General features: G+C 44.0%; 1 protein-coding gene across 2 annotated transcripts in view; it reads left to right on the forward strand.

Moving 5' to 3' along the window:
* The window catches only part of LIPC (lipase C, hepatic type), a 131288-nt gene that overhangs the window by 29829 nt on the left and 84480 nt on the right, over positions 1–16979 (forward strand). The gene's annotated exons all lie outside the window — the stretch shown is intronic.

Here is a 16979-nt window from a genome sequence, read left to right on the forward strand (position 1 = left end):
CATCAGAATAGTTCATTTCCCCTACTGTTCTGCCTCCCTAGCCTCCGGTGTTCGCACTTTGGAATAGGATATGTCTAGCATATTAATTGCTAGACATTTACTTCCAGTTGGTATCTCTTATGAGTGCCAGCAGTTTCTATACGCAGATATAGACAGATTGTGCTCCTATATAATCTTGATGCACATTAAAGATTTTAAAAATCACATCTATGGAGAATTTCATAGAGTTCCACATGAATAATGGAAAAATGTTAATAATAAAGTGATCAATTAAATAACAATTATAGAAAATTACTGACGTGTGGGGCTGAATTGGACAGTAAGTAACAATACTTCCTCATAAAGTTATTTAGAGGATTAAGTGTGCTGATGTGGTAAAGCTCTCCATGCTTTGCAACACTCACGTCATGTCAACGGCATTTGAAGTTTGCTCTTCATAGACCAAGTGTTCAAGGGTACAGAGCAGAGCCATAATGAATCCAACTTACTCCAACAGTAAGTTGGAGAGAGCAGGTGAAACTTTGGGTCAGGCAGTCACAGACCGGGGAAGTCAGTTAGGGCAGAATGACTCAGACAATTGCTGGGGGCTCAGGACTAGGAAGATAGTCAAAGAGGGCTGTCACCACCAGTCTCACAACAAGACCACCGACCCTCTCTGGCCTGTACCTTCTTACACTGTGTGTTGTCAGACAAGATATAGGTACACATGAAACTAGAGACAGGGTCATAGCTGAGATGTCTGTCATTTCTAACAAACACAGGAGCAGAGGAGATCTGAAAGTCCTCTCAGATTCTGTGGAGCTCCATCTCTTAATCATTTCATGCTTGATCCAAAATAGGAAGACTTACTCCAAAATCAACAGATGTTTGGGTTGTCATCATTACACTTATACCTGTTTGTGATTTCACCATGAAATTCAATATGTGTGCTTATTAGGAATAGCAATAATAATATATTTATTAGGAATTGCTTATATAAGATCATTTGGAAAATCTTACCTGTTGTAAAGTATCTTTCTATCTATCTCAATGATTTGCTTCTTACATCAATGCAATGGGACATTTTGAGGAAGCATTTTGTCAACCTTCTACTTTATCAACCTAAAAATGTTCTGAAAATTCCTCATAATCTTTAGGTCTCTTTTATCAGATAACTTTAGTTTCATGAAAGGTACACTAATGTATTTCTTCTTTTATACAATACCTTTTCTGAGTAGCTATAGGACCTTGGACAAGCCAGTTAGATCTCTGGGCCTCAGTTTCTCATCCATAAAATTAAAGTGATCAAGAGATTACCTGATCTCTATGGTTCCCTTGTTCTAAGGATCTAGAGTTATTCTAAATGCTTATTAGCTGTCCTGACCAAACTAACATCATAGGTAAGGAACAGGTTGCAAAGACCATAATTCTCCTCTGGTTTATACCCATTAGGTCTGAACCCACCATTTTATATGTTGTTTGGGTTACCTTGTCCCAAACACATCCTTCGTCTGCCACAAAGGTCATCTTCTATTGTTATGCCCATTACTATAGCCACATAAGAATTTCCATCATCACAATCAGCTGAGCATTTTAATTCCTGAAATGCATACAGATTCTTTTTTCCCTCGTTTATGGTGGTTATTGCAATTACTAAGGAAGGTCACTCTTCACGTATCTTCATGTGGACTGTTAGTCCAATTGTTGTGCATGCCTTTATTCTAATCAAGAACAATTAGTTTTCTAAAATACTTTCCAGGCATCCATTGTCTTGTCTGACTGATCACAACTTCATCTTCTATAATTTGCTATACAACATTCCTACCTATATGAAATGGTTATAGCAACATTTTTTCAAATGAGCTTTGGCATGACATTTCATCAAATTCTTTCTGATAGTTAAAAAATATATTTTCATTCATCACATTTCTATCCAAATAGTTATTTGCCCTGGGAAAGAAACCTGGTAGCCCAGTGAAGCTTAAATCCAACTTATAAAGAAGGGTTAGAACTAGGAGCTGAATTAGACTTCAGTGACCATATATCCCACCCCCAACTGACCATGGGATCTTGTTCACAATGACCAACAGGTACATATTCTCAGGGACTTCCTGGTTTGAGTAACTAAGCCTTTGAGTATGGGTTCCAAGTGACTGTAAGCTCCCCTGAGACTCTTGAGCTCACAAAGTCTGATTTTCCCATTTTAGGTTCCCACTATGTAGTTTCTCCTGGTCCTCTCACGTGAGCAGTGTTTTTCTTTCTTCAAAGCTGCCCTTTACCCAAGACAGTCACTTTGACTTTGTTAATGAATAAGCTGCAGAGTTTGTGATGCGGTGCCAGGTTCCCTGGGAGGCAGCTTCCCCAGGCTTCAGGCTTTGGGTGGGCTATTACAGAGGCCCCTGGTCTGCCTGCTGGCTGTTTGGTTTGCTCCTTTTTCCTCCTAATTAACACTCTCACCTTATCAGAGTGACCCATTCTCAGAGGGAGTTACTGAGTCATTGATGTGTTGTTATGTTTTCTTTTGAAACATTCCAGTTTTGTCCAGACCTGAATTAACTGGGCTTTGCTCACCGTTGCATAGTGATTTGCCCACCAGGTGTCCCTTGCATCAGATCCTGCCTATCACTTAGCAAAATCACAGTTATAAGATGTTTGGCAAGTCTCAGTGTTTGAAGGGTTTTTCCATCAAAAGTCAGGAACCGCACAGTGGTGGAAAGTGTAGGCTCTGGGGTCAACAGGAACTGCCTCTGACACAAAGACTGAAGCTTCCTTAATTTCAGTTGCTAAGACTATAAGATAAAAATACTAGGACCCACTTCCTAGAAATGCTGACAATATTTGTTGACATAATGCATGTAAAATGTACAGACCATGGTAAGAGTCCAGTGAGTCATTAATGGTTATCCCATCCAGTCCTTGGGGATAGGCAAAGTAGCTAATATTGCCCCAGATCATGGAAGACTACACTGGGCTGAAAAGAAACCACTTGACTCACTCCAGTCTACACTGCATCAATTGAGGCAGGACTGGAATCCAGGCCCCTGTCATCTCCTATATTCTCATACTCTCCTCTTTTCCAGCAGTTCCTCTCAGAACCAAGGCCTGTGTCCTCTGCAACAGTGGTTCCCAAAGCATGACCCCCAGAACAGCAAGATCAGCATCACCTGGAACTTTAAGACTTGTCAGTTTAGAATCCCACTCTAGACCTAAGGAACCGGACACTCTAAGGCTGAGACCCAACAATGAAGGTCCTAGCAAGCCCTCCAGGAGATTCTATTGCACTCTCAATTTAGAATCACTGCTCTGTGGGATAATAATTTGCCTTGTGATCTAACTCTGCTACCCACTTTTGAGATGAGCAGTCCACAGATCCTAGTGTGATCCCCAACATAAATGATATTCTTTGGCCCTGTGACACTATCAGGAGATTTGTGATTAATATACACTGATACTATTTAATAGAGGCAGTGGTTACCACCCCTGTAAACTCATTAGAACCACCTAGGGAATTTTTTAAATTACACAAAGCCCCACCCAGCCCAGTTTCAGCTCTGTGACATTATCAGATTTGTGATTAATACATACTGATACATTTAATAGAGACAGTGGTTCCCACCACTAAAAGCACATTAGAATCATCTAGGGAATTTTTTAAATTATACAAAGGTCCACCCAGTCCAGTTCTAAAGATGGCCCAGATTGACAACCACGGAACTATGGAGCCACAACCCTGACTCCATGGCTCTCTGCTAGTCTGCTAATACTTTTACCTCACTGAGGTTTGTGTGCTTTACAATTCAGTTCCAACGAGTTGAGTCTTCCCTTCCTGTGACCCTTTGATTCTGTCTGGTCAAGCCTCTGCCTCATGCCCACTTATTTGCATAGCTGCCAGCTTTCATGCAGAGGTGTTTATCTAATACACCTCAGCTTCTGCCCAAGGTTATCCTGCTTGATCTAGAAAGGTAATGACAAGGTACAGTAAACACCAGACATTGACTCACCGTAGTTCTTGTTTTTCTTCTAATTAACTTAGAAGGGCTTGAGGGAAAACAGTTTCATGGGCGTGTTGGAGTAGTAAGGATCCCAAGCCTCTTGGCCCACCAAAGTCACAAACACACATAGAGTGCTGATCACCAAACAAAGAGCACAGTGTCGGCTTCTCCTGCTGTCACAATGGACAGTGTACAATGAATGGAAGAATTTGGCTTGGGCCTGGGGCCACAGTGAGGCTTTCTTCTCTATCCCCTTTAAACGAAAGATCACCAGCTTTCAGAAAAGGACACCGAACTTGCCCACATGACTCAGGCAGGAAGGCTGAGCAGCTGGAGCTGCCTTATTCACCAAACACCAGCAAAATGGAGAGATAAGAGAAGGGGGACCTCTAGACCTGCAGCCCAAACGACCTTACATCCCAGAGCAGAGAAAGACTGGCTTTGCAGGACGCTATTGAGGGAAGCATCCTCACCCTCTAGTAAACACAGCCTGGTGGGTTCTAGTTAGTAACCCACAGGCTCCTGGGAAGAAGCAGGGACAGGGAAGAGAAAAGCCAGGTGCTCTTCCACAGCTCTTCCTCAGGAGAACAGAGGAGGTGGTGGAGGCCATATCCTGAGTGGCCCAGAGAGAAGAGCTTCCCTCTGCACACCCGTGGAGCCAGGCTTCATGGGGTCTGAAGCTTATAGCATTTGGGATGGAGGAAATGTAGAGGAGGCTCCCTTTAAGAAAAATCATACAAAGTTAGGTATAAAAGTATAAAAGGGGCCTTGCATGTGAAAGGCTAAATTAAAACTTAGTAAATTCACCTCTACCTAGACTCTGTCTTTTCAAAGTTGTTCTGGATTTTTTTTTTTAATTGACCACCCCAGGTGAATATTGTCCCCAGTGCTAGATAACTTCCCATCATTCCCATCATCTCTGTGGAATATGTTTTTTGAATTTCAAAAGATTCTAAGTGGAAGGTTTGTTCAGAGAAGAGGGTGCTTCACATGTACAAACATAAAGGCCAGCTTTTATCTACTTTATTTTTTATTAGATAGTACATTCACAAGTCCCATTGTTCAAAAGGTATGAAGGATATGCAGGAATAAATCTGAGTAACTTTTATAAACTTTTAAAAATAAAATGCTGTTTTCCTACTCAGAAAATACATGCTTAATACAGAACTTGTAAAAAAAAAAATATATATATATATATATATGTATGTATATACAGAATCATATTCAACCACAACATCCAAAGTCAAAACTTAAGCTTTTTCTGAACACCTTCCTTCCAAATAAATATTAGTAGATAAAGGTGGAGATATGTCCTCTTGCCTGCCTGCTTTTCATTTCCTGATGCCTAACACCTAATTCCTAATACCTAACACCTCTCTAATCTTTCAAGCTATGGGTGAGAAATGTACTTGCATAAGGAAAAGTGGAAATATTGAAGAATAGTAGTTATTTTGTGGGGAAAATTATAAGCTTTTGAAATTTATGGAGGCCTTAGGACCTACCCAATGATGTAAGGTCTAGACCACAGTCAGTTCAAGTAAGAATCCACTCCATCAGGAATGGCTGCTGTATGGACAAGGATTCTAAGATGACATCATGCTCAGTATGACAATGCTGTGATCCATAATCCATGACTGACATGGTCATGGGCAGAGGGAGGCTAGTCTGAGTGCTACACACATCATAGTAATCAAGGGACAGGATAAATAGAAAATTATTTGCCTAAAAGAACAATCTAGAGCCAATGCTCAAAAAACGTGAATCAGTGGAATGAATGAATTAAACCCAACAAAATTGTGACCATCCAGTCTTCGTTGTGTAGAGAGGCTTAGAACAGGCAGGTGTCTGGAGACTCCACCCTTCTTCCACCTCCCCAGTCACAACTGTCCTCACTGGCAATGCTTCCCTAGCCAGTCCAGTCACATTTCCTCATGTGAATGCCCCCACTCCCTGTGGAAGCACCCTCAGGGCAGGGTTCCTGCATATGCTTCCTCTCAGGACCTTCCTCTTGCCTGACCTAGACTTCCTGCCCATGCTGCCGGGCTTCCTGGACTTGAAGAGAGTAGTCAAGTTCTTTAGGGTCCTAAAGATATTGGGCCACACTCCTCGTCCTCTACACCTGTACTGGGTACTTTCTCTGCTCTTCCCCTCAAGGGGCTCACAGCCTGTGGAAGATGAAGAACACATCCATAAATAATTATAATTAAATAATAAATTATAAAAGTTATTAATTTAAAATATAATTAAAGCATCATTGTTATTTAAATTAGAAATAATAAGAGTAACTGAGCGCCAGGCAGAGGGCTCAACATTTTACTCACATACTATAATTCATATCTTTACAACAGCCCCATGAGGTTTACAGAGTATTATCCCATTTTGCAATTAAAGAAATTGAAGCTTTAAAAAACTCAGGAGTCAGTGGAGAAGGCATGATTCAGACCCAGGCTGACGTATGACTGCTAACAGGAGGTGAAGGGAGTCATATCAAATTGGGTTTGACTAAGAGAAGCACATGTTTGGGGCAACTTTGAAACCACCAGCACTGCCTCTCCCTACAACATTGGCAGAGGGGAGCTGGACGGTTGGGGAGGGGCAGGGCAGCTGTCAGAAGGGACTCAGACCCAAAGCCTCCTCAAAGACCGCCCAGGCTGGCTCAGCTCAAAGCAGGAAAGGCCAAGGGCCTTCAGCTCTTGCATTTCCTGTGCTCAGGCTGCTGGGGGTGGGTTTCTGTCACTGGCAAGAGGCTGGGGGGATACTGATGAGAAATCAGAGATCTGCCAGGGAATCAGAGAGGAGCCACAGGAAACACTTTGTCTAAAAATACGGCATTTTTGAAAGGAAAACAGTCATTAGAGGGTGTGAGAAGCCCCCATGGTGAGGGAAGCAAAACAGTAAGACTCACGGGGAGGCCAGTGGAACAACAGAGGAGCCCATTACCCACCCACTTCCTGTGCGATTAGCGAGGCAAGCAGACAAAACGACAACCCACAGACACAACTCCAGGGGAAGTGTCTGGGGACAGCATCCGACGATGCAGCAGGGAAGTGGGAGGGGAAGAAACGGTTCCAGTTAATATTTTTCTCACGTCAGCTGGCCCAGCTATAGATTTGGCTAACGTTTCCTGTGTGCTGACTACACACGGGGCATAGCCAGGGGCTTTTCATACGTCACCTCCTGCAATCCTTCAGGAGGAAAGGGAGTCTGGAGTTGGCTGGTCCAAGGCCACGTTGCTGGTAAGGGATGAAGACCTGGCTCCATCCCAAGTCCCAAGTCCAATGGACCAAGCCACTTCCCACAAGATCAAGAGTGCTGACCATCCCCAACCTATACAGGTCAGGGCCATTCCCTCCAATTTTCCGAACAGACCACAGTGGCTTTACATTCTTTATCTTATCTTGTGTTGAAGCGAGTCTGGTAGAGGAAACTTGCTATTTTTTTTATTAATGACTCATCGTCAGATAAATCATGTTGCAGTCACACCAGAAACAGTGGGAAAGTGCACTTGTGGAGTGATAAGGAAATGGCTAAGCCACAGATTCCTTCCATACCATCTGTGAAGCAAGCGGCCCACCTCTGCCGAAATCCCCAGGGACTGGGCAGGGAACAAGGGGACCTTAGGCAGAGGAAGAGGGGACAGTTCCCTCAGGGGTAGTCCAGTCACTAGGCTAGGGAATTCATCCTCTGTGCCAGGTAGAGAGAGGAGGCATTCCACGCATTTCTCCAGCCCTGCTCCTCCACCCTTGAAGCAGGAAATTTATCAGCATTTTATACATGAGCAAACAAAGACTCCCTCATCTCGAGCTCAAATCTAACTCTTTTTCACTTTGTAGGGAACAGTAAAACTTTCTCTCCATCCCCTCTGAAAGTTTGATAATTGAGTCTACAGAATGTACTGATAGACAAATTAATGGGTAAAAAGACAGAAATGTATTATGCATGCAAGGAAAGAGAGTACCCAAATACCCAGCAAGATTTAGAAGTTTATATGCCCTCTTCAGAGGAAAAGGGTGGGAGGTAGGCAACATACGGAGAGTCGGAGAGTAAATGATCCGGGTGGAGACAGGCGAAGGTCTGTGACGAAGTCCGCTAGGGTGTGTCAGCCTCCGCCAACTTTTCCTGTAATATAAGCCAATCTCCCCCCATCAGGAGGTTCTTGGGGAGAGGATCTTGACAATTGAATTATTTCTTGACAATCCAGTCACAAGGGAAATTCAGAGAAAAACCCTACCTCTGCTTCAGAGAAGAAAAGGGGTGAGATGCAGGAGGGCAGAAGGCAGAGAGCCAGGGCTCCCAGGCCGTCTCCGAGGTCTGTCGCCTTCAGCTCCAAGCACTCAGCATGCCGGGGCTCCACACAGCGGGCTGCTGTCTCCTGAGTCCCAGCAACTCACCTGTCAGTCTGGCATTTCAGAGCAAGAAGAACTAGATTTTCTCCCTGAAGACTTGAAGGATCCCTGTTGGGGATGATGACAGTGTCCCAGGTCCCTCTCAGTCCAGGCTAAACATGCTCAGACTCTGAGCTCTTCTCTCACACAGTCTCATTACCCACGGACTTCCCTGCCTCCCCTGGCTTCTCACTGAACTCTTGCACTGAACAGTCAGAACTAGCCACTGAGACTCCTACCACCACCCCAGGGGGAGAGGGACCCACAGTTACCTGCTCAGGGTCTCCATCCAATAGCAGAGCAGAGGACGGCCCCTCTCCATGTACCATCTCTCCATCTGTGTCTGAGGAAACTAACGATTTCCTGAATGCCATCGCCCTGGCCCTTCTCAGCCCTCACCTTCAGAGGCTTTCCCCAAGTCAGGGCCCCAGGAGTCACTGTGACTTCTCATCCCCTCCCTGCCACAGGCAGCCACTATGTTCAGCCAGCCATACTCCTGCATGTTCTGCAAATATGCTCCCTGCCTGTGCTGCCCACCCACTTACCTCTCACCACTGCCCTCTTCAGACTCTGGCCCATGCTCACTTCAGGCCTAAAGACCTAAAGATGCCCTTTCCCACCCCCTACCCCCTACGCCTGCACACTGCAAGCCTAGTCCTCTTTCTAAGAGGCAAGCCTCCTCATGTTTCTTCCCTGCTTAAAATCTGTCCATAATTCCTCAGTACCTCCAAAGAAAATGCCAATTCATCCTGGCCACCAAGTCCCTCTTCCCTCTGCTCCTGCCTGATTCCTGACCATCTCCACTGACTTACAGCTCCTAAACATGCCCTCTTTCCCCTCCTCTACCCAGAAAACTCCTGTTCTTCCTTCAATATCCAACTTGAGCTGGGTGGAGTGGTACACGCCTCCATTCCCAGCAGCTCAGGAGGTTGAGGCAGGAGGATCTCAAGTTCAAAACCAGACTCAGCAACTTAGCAAGGCCCTACACAACTTAGCAGGACCCTGTCTCTAAGTAAAATATTAAAAAGGGCTGGAGATGTGGCTCAGGGGTTAAGACCTGTGATGGGCCCCTGGGTTCATTTCCAGTACAAAAAAAAAAAAAAAAAAAAGACCCAATTTGAGCTTTATCTTCTCTCCACCATACCACCCTTAATCGTTCATCTTCAAACCAGAAGTGACTGTTCTCCTCTGGTTTTCCCTACCGTCCCTGCCCTGTACTCCTGGATCTCCGTTACAACTGCCAGCTCACACATGCATCTCCACTGGTAAACCACTGAACTGTAAGGAGGTGGCTTCTGAGCCAGACCCTGAACAGTGAGTGAATTGGATTCAAAGATAGCATTGAGGGACTACATGAACTGTCATGGCATTTGGTCTCCATGGAAGTTGCAGCTGAGGTCAGGGCCAGACATGATATGAACAATGGTATCACTCTGAGCACTTTCTATGTGCCAGGAACTATATGAAGCTATTTTCCTACATTGTCATTTAAAAGATCTGCATGACAAGTTAATTTATAGAATGTGGTCAGCACAGTGCCAGACACAGTATGAGCCCTAAACAAATGTGTGCAATAAAAGTCACAGATCATTTATGGGACAGTCCCAGCAGCATGTCAAGCGTGTTTCCCGGCTTGTCTCACTATTCACAACAAACCTGTCCCCCTTTCACAGTGAAGACAGTGAGTCTCAGTTAGGCTAAGTGATCCACTCAAAGTCTTCAGCTCGGAAACAGTGGGTTTGGGCGTCCAGCTCAGGTCCATCCACTCGGGTGCCCAGGTTCTCAGAGCCTCCGTCCTGGCAGAGTCCCAGGTGGTGCCCAGAGCCCAGCTGAGAAGAAAGCTGGCCAGGTTTTCTCAGGCAGAGCCTAATGAGATGTCCAGGGGAGCATGTGATACTAGAAGGCTTCCTTTCCTGTCCTACTTTGTCTACTACCCCACTTCACATACTGTCCTCTGAGGGACTCAGTTCACAGGAAGCCATGTAATCTGCTTCCTCCTGATGTTTTCTGTGTGCCAAGTAGCTATGCTTTCCCTCTGGGAAAGTGTAAAGTTGGAGTAAGTTAGTCCCCTCCTTCATGCATCTGGATAACCTGAGGCCTAAACAGGGGTAATGGTTCACACAGAGCCAGGCCAGTCACACAGAGCAAAAGCACTGGGGTGGGTCCTTCAGCAGTGTGGGCCTTACTCAGTTGGCTGTATTTATTCCAAATGACAGTGGCATGTGCCATGAAAGGAGCCTGGGATTTGCAGCAGAACCCTCAGAAGCCCGATTACGGTGAGGCCTAGCTCTGTGACCTCTGGGCAAGTCTATTAGCCTCCCTGAGCCTCAGTTTCCTCACCTATGAAACAAGACTGAGACCTCACTCCTCACAGGGCCGCGGGTGGTGCGTGCCACCATGCTGGGGGAGCTGGGACATGTTCCACAATTGCCACCTGTTCTCAGTGAGCTCAAAGAAAAGTTTGCTTGGCCCGAACTCCAGAGCCCTTCTGTTTCTGTTGAGTTGAACTGTGCCCGGGGCTCTTGCTGCCCTCTGACAACAATCAGTCTCATTCTACCCCAATCTGTGTGCCAACTGAGAGCGATCTTGTCTCAGAACCAGTCGGACCTGCAGCACCACATGGCATCACACTGAGTCTCACTCAGTAAGTGTCGGAGTGGAACCATCCCCCTCAAGCTGCTTCTGCAGCCACATTTTCCTATTAAAGACAACACTTTCCCTTTCAACTGCAGTCCACAGGCCTTGGATGGTGAAGCCAGCAGGTTGTCTATGTGTAGACATTCTGCCAGGGAGCAAAGTGTCTCTGCCATCGCCTACCTTTTCAAACAAAATTCATCTTGATTCAGTCTGCCAAGATTCATCTGTGGATAGGGTAAGGTGCTTCTGAGCTGCGTGAGTTGTGTTGGAGCTGAAGAGAGAAGTGAAAGAAGGAAGCAGGAGGAGACAGCTATGGTTGGGGGCTGGATCCCAGCTTTGCATGCCTGTCTAGAACTGGTCCCCTGTGGATCTGCTCTTGGAGACAGAACTGGAAAGAGTTGAGACAGGGGGGAAATGTGGGTAGAGCTCATAAACATTCAGGGAACCATGACACTTTTGAAGTCTGATCATTTGAGGGGAGGTAATTTCACCGAGTTGTTTTAAAGGACAAAAAACTCAACACAGAGGAAAATAAAAGAATTAGAGAATCATGATAACACTCCCTTGAGCATGTTTATTTATTCAGTGGTACTAGGGATGGAACCCAGAACCTTACACAGCCTAGGAAAGCACTCTACTATGGAGCCCTCTCCCCAGCCATTGCTTCTTCCATTGTTTATGGCAGCTGTGTCTCCATTTACCCTGACTGTTCTCTGCTGCAAGTTCCTACAGAGTCTTGGAGACAAATGATATAGAAGTTAGAAAATACCTATGTTTTCTGCTTGCTTTACTTTAAGGACTTGCCTGACTGAGCAGTGATTGAATTTCGCAGATAGGATAAAATAAGGGAGCCAGCCCCAGGGATTGGTTTCTGCTGTGTCATTTTCACTAGACCTATAAGGACCAGCCTAATTCTTGGGAAAATTCTGAACCACATACAGGTGTCCACAGTTCCTTCATGATCTGATTCACCTACCATCCCGATCTCATCTCACCTCCCTCCTCTCCTGCTAGAAGGGCCTGTACCCTCTTCCCGCCCCATGCTCACCTGTTGCAGGCTGTGGCTTTCAGTTCTGGCTCCCTGAAAGGGCCACCTCCTCCCCACAGCTCAGCACACCCATTGCTTGCTATGGGCCCACAATCTAGCCATCTCTCCAGCACCACCTGCCTTGCCTCCATGCTAGAGATAATAACAGAAATTCCCGAATAATATAACCATAACTCTGATTCCTTGAACTGAGAGCCAGGCACTTTACAAGCTCACTCTAATTTAATCCACTGACAACCTTATTGCATAGATATAACTGTGACTTACTCCCATTTCACAGATGAGAAACTTAGCACTGAAGGAGGTTATACGAATTACCCAAGATCATATTTTTGGTTGTATTAGAGCCAAGAGTTGAACTCAGAGTTGATTCTAAGCTCATGAACACAGCATTCCCCAAGAGCATTGCTTGTGCCTGCATGGTTATGGTGCACTTGTTTCGTCACCTCTACAGGACTGTAGTTCAGTGGGCAGACTATTCATGATTCTCCAAGCCTCCAAGATCACTCAATCCTCAGGAATAGATGAATAGATGAATGGATGAATGAATGAGAAAATGCCCATCAGACTATACAGTTAAGGTAACCTTAACTGTAAGGTAAACATTGAATGGATACTATGCCAACAAAGATTCATTACACATCAACCATGTGATCCACATTCTGATGAGCTCTGGGCCCCAGAACTGAAGCCAGAGTGCATTGGACATTCAGATGTACAATAAATTCCCACTTTCCAACACATAAGGCCAGTTTTTTATCACAGGCTGATTTTCAGTCTCTTAGCAGCTTCTCTGCTCATTATTGCTTGGCAAACAATGTAATTTATGCATGAGACATACACATTAAGATGCTATGTAGTTATTCCAACTGTCATAACTACTACATTGAATTGAATGGCAATCCACTGATAACTCAACCTCTGCAGGAAAAAAAATCAGACTGAAAATAATCAGCTCCATAATACTATAGAAACATTGCCAGAAACAACTGTACCAACAGTAGGAAAGGTGATGTCATGACTGTCATTTATTAACACACACATTTTGGTGTTCTGCACTGAGATGAAGGCCACTGAAATGTGAAGCTAATTTGTCCAAACAGAATTTCTAATAAATACCTTTGATTGTTCCTTTGTCTCTATCCTTTACTAAAGACAGGCAATTAACAGCATTTGCAATATTACAAGCAAGCGAAATTGGGTCTCTGCCCAGCCTGCCTACAAAGGACTTCTACAGCAATAAAAATAATCAATTGAATTCTTCATTTTCTTCTGGGTCCATGTGATTTCCTTAATAATGTCAATGCAGATTGTAATTTGCAGGAAAAAAATAAATACTGCTTGCATGAGGCGTGAAATTTCAGACCACAGAAATGTCATCTTTTCTTACAGAATCGTTGTGTTACAAGGATATTTGACTTGGACAATTACAATAGACCTCAGATCTGGTGCCCGATTCGTCCTTCAGAGACTGACCTATATTCTGTCTCCTGAATGCGCCTTGTTTTTCCTTTTGTACTTTTGCTCTCCAGCAGTTGGTGAGGAAATGTACAGCAATTAGGATGAGAAAATCAACATTAAACCCCAGGGTGGGCACTCACTATTTAGCCTCAGTTTGCTTCTCTGTAAAATGAAGCAGACAAAAGTTCTGGAGGCTCTGAGGATAGTGCCTGGCCCTCAGCAAGCAAAAGAACATGCTGCTTTTTAAATGAGTGGATGTCTTGCCCAGTTGCTGGCATGTGGTCAGCCCACATTAACTGTCACTTAAAAAATTAAGAATCTGTTCTTCGCCTGTAATATCCATCTTCTTCCCTTTGACCCAGGAAAGCCTTACCTGCCCTTCAAGACTAGCCTCACATCTACATTTCCTGAGCAGCCTTCTCAAGATCACACCAAGTAAAAGTGGTCCGACCCCCTGAACTTCCAAGATATTTGTTTGTCCATAAGCCTCAGTGAGAATTTAGGACTCATGGTTCTCTTCTCATATGGGATTTCTTAGCTGCCCAGTTAAAAGGCAGATTTCTTGGAGACAGATCCAGTATCTTTGATTCCTGGTAATTCCCACCGCTCCTGGTTACAAGCATGGCACACCCTAAATTGTACATAAAAACCCACAGATTAAGTGACTCCAGGAATGTGCAGTTCTGGTGGGAATGGGCAAATGCTCAGGAGTACCACAGTCCGCATCCCCACCCCCAGAGAGGCCACAGTGCCAATCCCCCAGGTTCCCAACTGAACGCAGTGTGTCTCTAAGGACCATTTTCCATAGAAAGTGCATTCCATTTTGCTAAAACTCTTTCCAGTCACAAGGAACCTGACATCCTCATGCCTTGTGGCAGGAGGGTAACTGTTCAACCTCTTCAGGGAACAATATGGTGATATCGCTCAAATTTTAAACTGCACGTACAATTTTTTTAAAAAATCAAAGATATACAAATATCCTTTGCATTTATAAAATGTTTATCTTACAGACTGACCTGCACATGTATGAAAAGAATCATTAAGAATATTCACTGTTGGGTTAGCTACAGTAGCAAAAGACTGGAAATAATTTAAATGTCCATTAACAAGGAACTGGCTGAATAAATCATCGTACATCCATGTAGAAAATCTCCAAGCACCTTTTTAAAAAAAAAAAAAATGAAGTAGAACTCTATGTACTCGAGTGGAATAATTTCCAAGATATATTAAGTGAAAAAAGCAAGGTGCCACCAAGCATGTATGACCTAATCTAACTTAAGTAAAAAGGGTACATGTGTGCATATTACTTGTTTGTGCATGAAATGTCTCTAGAACAATAGCAGTGGCTGAGTTGGGGTGCAGGAAGCCTTGGGGTCCAATGCAAAAGGAGGTTGTCACTGTATTCTATACTCCCCATTTGTATAGACTAATTTTTTTTCAGAAGTGCCTGCATTATCTTCCTCTTCTTTTCCTTCATGAAATTTTAATTTTATTTATTTTTAATAAGGCGAACCATTCACATGTACAAAATTATAAAAGACACAAAATCATATGTTTAAAAAAAAAAAACCTCCCTCTGGGTCCTATCCCCAGCCACCCAGATTCCACCTTAGAGGCAACTAATGGGATTCTTCGGCCCCTGTTAGAGACAATCCATGCGCGGCAGGTATTCTCTTCTAGAATAATCTTTACAAAACAAGCTGGGGAAAAGCTTCCTTGACCTACACTGGTCTCTAGCAGACATCGCCCCTCTCCACTGTCAAGCCAAGCTTTTGCACAGCACTGTGCACTTGTAAGGAGTGGTGAAAAGAGCTTCTTTGGATTTTAGAATCAGGCAGATCAAGTCTTCATAAGCTAGCTATTCTCTGTGGGCCTCACTGCTTCATCTGTGCAGTGGACATTGAATCCCCACCTTTTAGGTTGTGATAAGGGTAAAAAACAGGCCATGACAAGCACATGGATCCTTGCTGCTGCCACTCTGAGGCTCCCGGGACCAGCTCCCCCACACTTGGGCCCAGCCACAATGAGCAGAGTTCCTGAAAGCAGCAAGAGACCAGATGTCCCTCCAACCTCCTAAGTACTTTCCATATTCCTGAGGCAACATTTGCAGCTACAGAAAGTGAAATACTTTGTAGAGTTAAAGATCAAGACCAGTCCTTCACCCTGGGCTCAGGGACTTTTAAAATTGTCCAGGGTTAGACAGCGGGAAAGCTGTTTCTGAGGCCTGGCTTTGTGCTTACTGGGCCTCTGTGAATGACTCTCTTCTCATCTGAGTGTTGCACAGAATGAGTGGATGATTTCTGAGACCCAGACCCTGGCCAGCCTTAAACCCTCACATCTCAGGCACATGTTAGGCACCTCTTCACCCAGAGAGCAGGTAGGAGGGTGGGTCCCTTGGTGGTGGGTGTGATTTCCAATTCAAACCATGATCTCTCTACCACAAATTTACAAACTAAACAAGTGGATTCCTCAAAGCTAGATAACTTAAATTCTTCACAAAGGGGATATATATTTTAAATTATCTTTAATTCATTTTTATTGTTATTGCAATTAAATGCAAATCATATTAACTATATGAAGTTAAGATACAACACTCCCTCTGTCAAACGCCAAGTTTCTAAAATCATAGGGGTTAAGAAATGACCTTCAGCAACCAACAAAAATGGCAGGTGGGCAGAATTATTCTAGGATTTCTTCCAACTCCAGGGGGGCTTGGATCTGATAATTGGCAAATAAGCAATTATCACATTAACCCTGCAATTTACAGAGTGACTCCTATGATCCTGAAGGTGAAAGGGTATTATGCACCTGGCCAAAGCATTCCAGAAATAATAACATCACACACACACACACACACACACACACACACACATGCACACCCTATCAGAGGTGTGGCAGGGGTCAGAGGAGAGTCTGCTGTCAGGATGGCAAAAGATAACCTGCACCCCTTCACCTCTTCTCTCTTGCTGCCATGAGGTCATTCGGTATTCAGACTCCCTTCTCCACAATAAATCACTGATGTAAAATAGTTGACTCTTCATCTATTTTTTAAGTCAATCTGGGGAGTTAAAGAGCACAGGGGCCCCAATACAACCATGCTCATTGAGTAAAAATATCTCTTAGCAAGTTATCCTAAATCAATTTTTTTAATGAGTCCACTTTTTCCTTACTTAGTATTGGTAATTTAATAGCTCTGTGAAAAGTGTAATTGAAGCAAGAGAACTGAATATTACCTAATTTATTCTCCAGGAGATGTGTCTGCTAATCAAACATCTTAATTCCCACCATAATTAAAATAAGCCTTTTAAAGTGACATCCCCAGGCATTACAGATCACTCCTTGAGGTTTGTTATCTTTTTAAATTTATGTTGAAAGAAAGAAAGAAGGAGAGAAAGAAAGAAAGAAAGAAAGAAAGAAAGAAAGAAAGAAAGAAAGAAAGAAAGAAAGGAGGGAGGGAAGGAGGGAGGGAGGGAGAAA

The sequence above is a fragment of the Sciurus vulgaris genome (assembly GCF_902686455.1).
Source record: "Sciurus vulgaris genome assembly, chromosome: 2".
NCBI classification, from domain to species: Eukaryota; Metazoa; Chordata; class Mammalia; order Rodentia; family Sciuridae; genus Sciurus; species Sciurus vulgaris.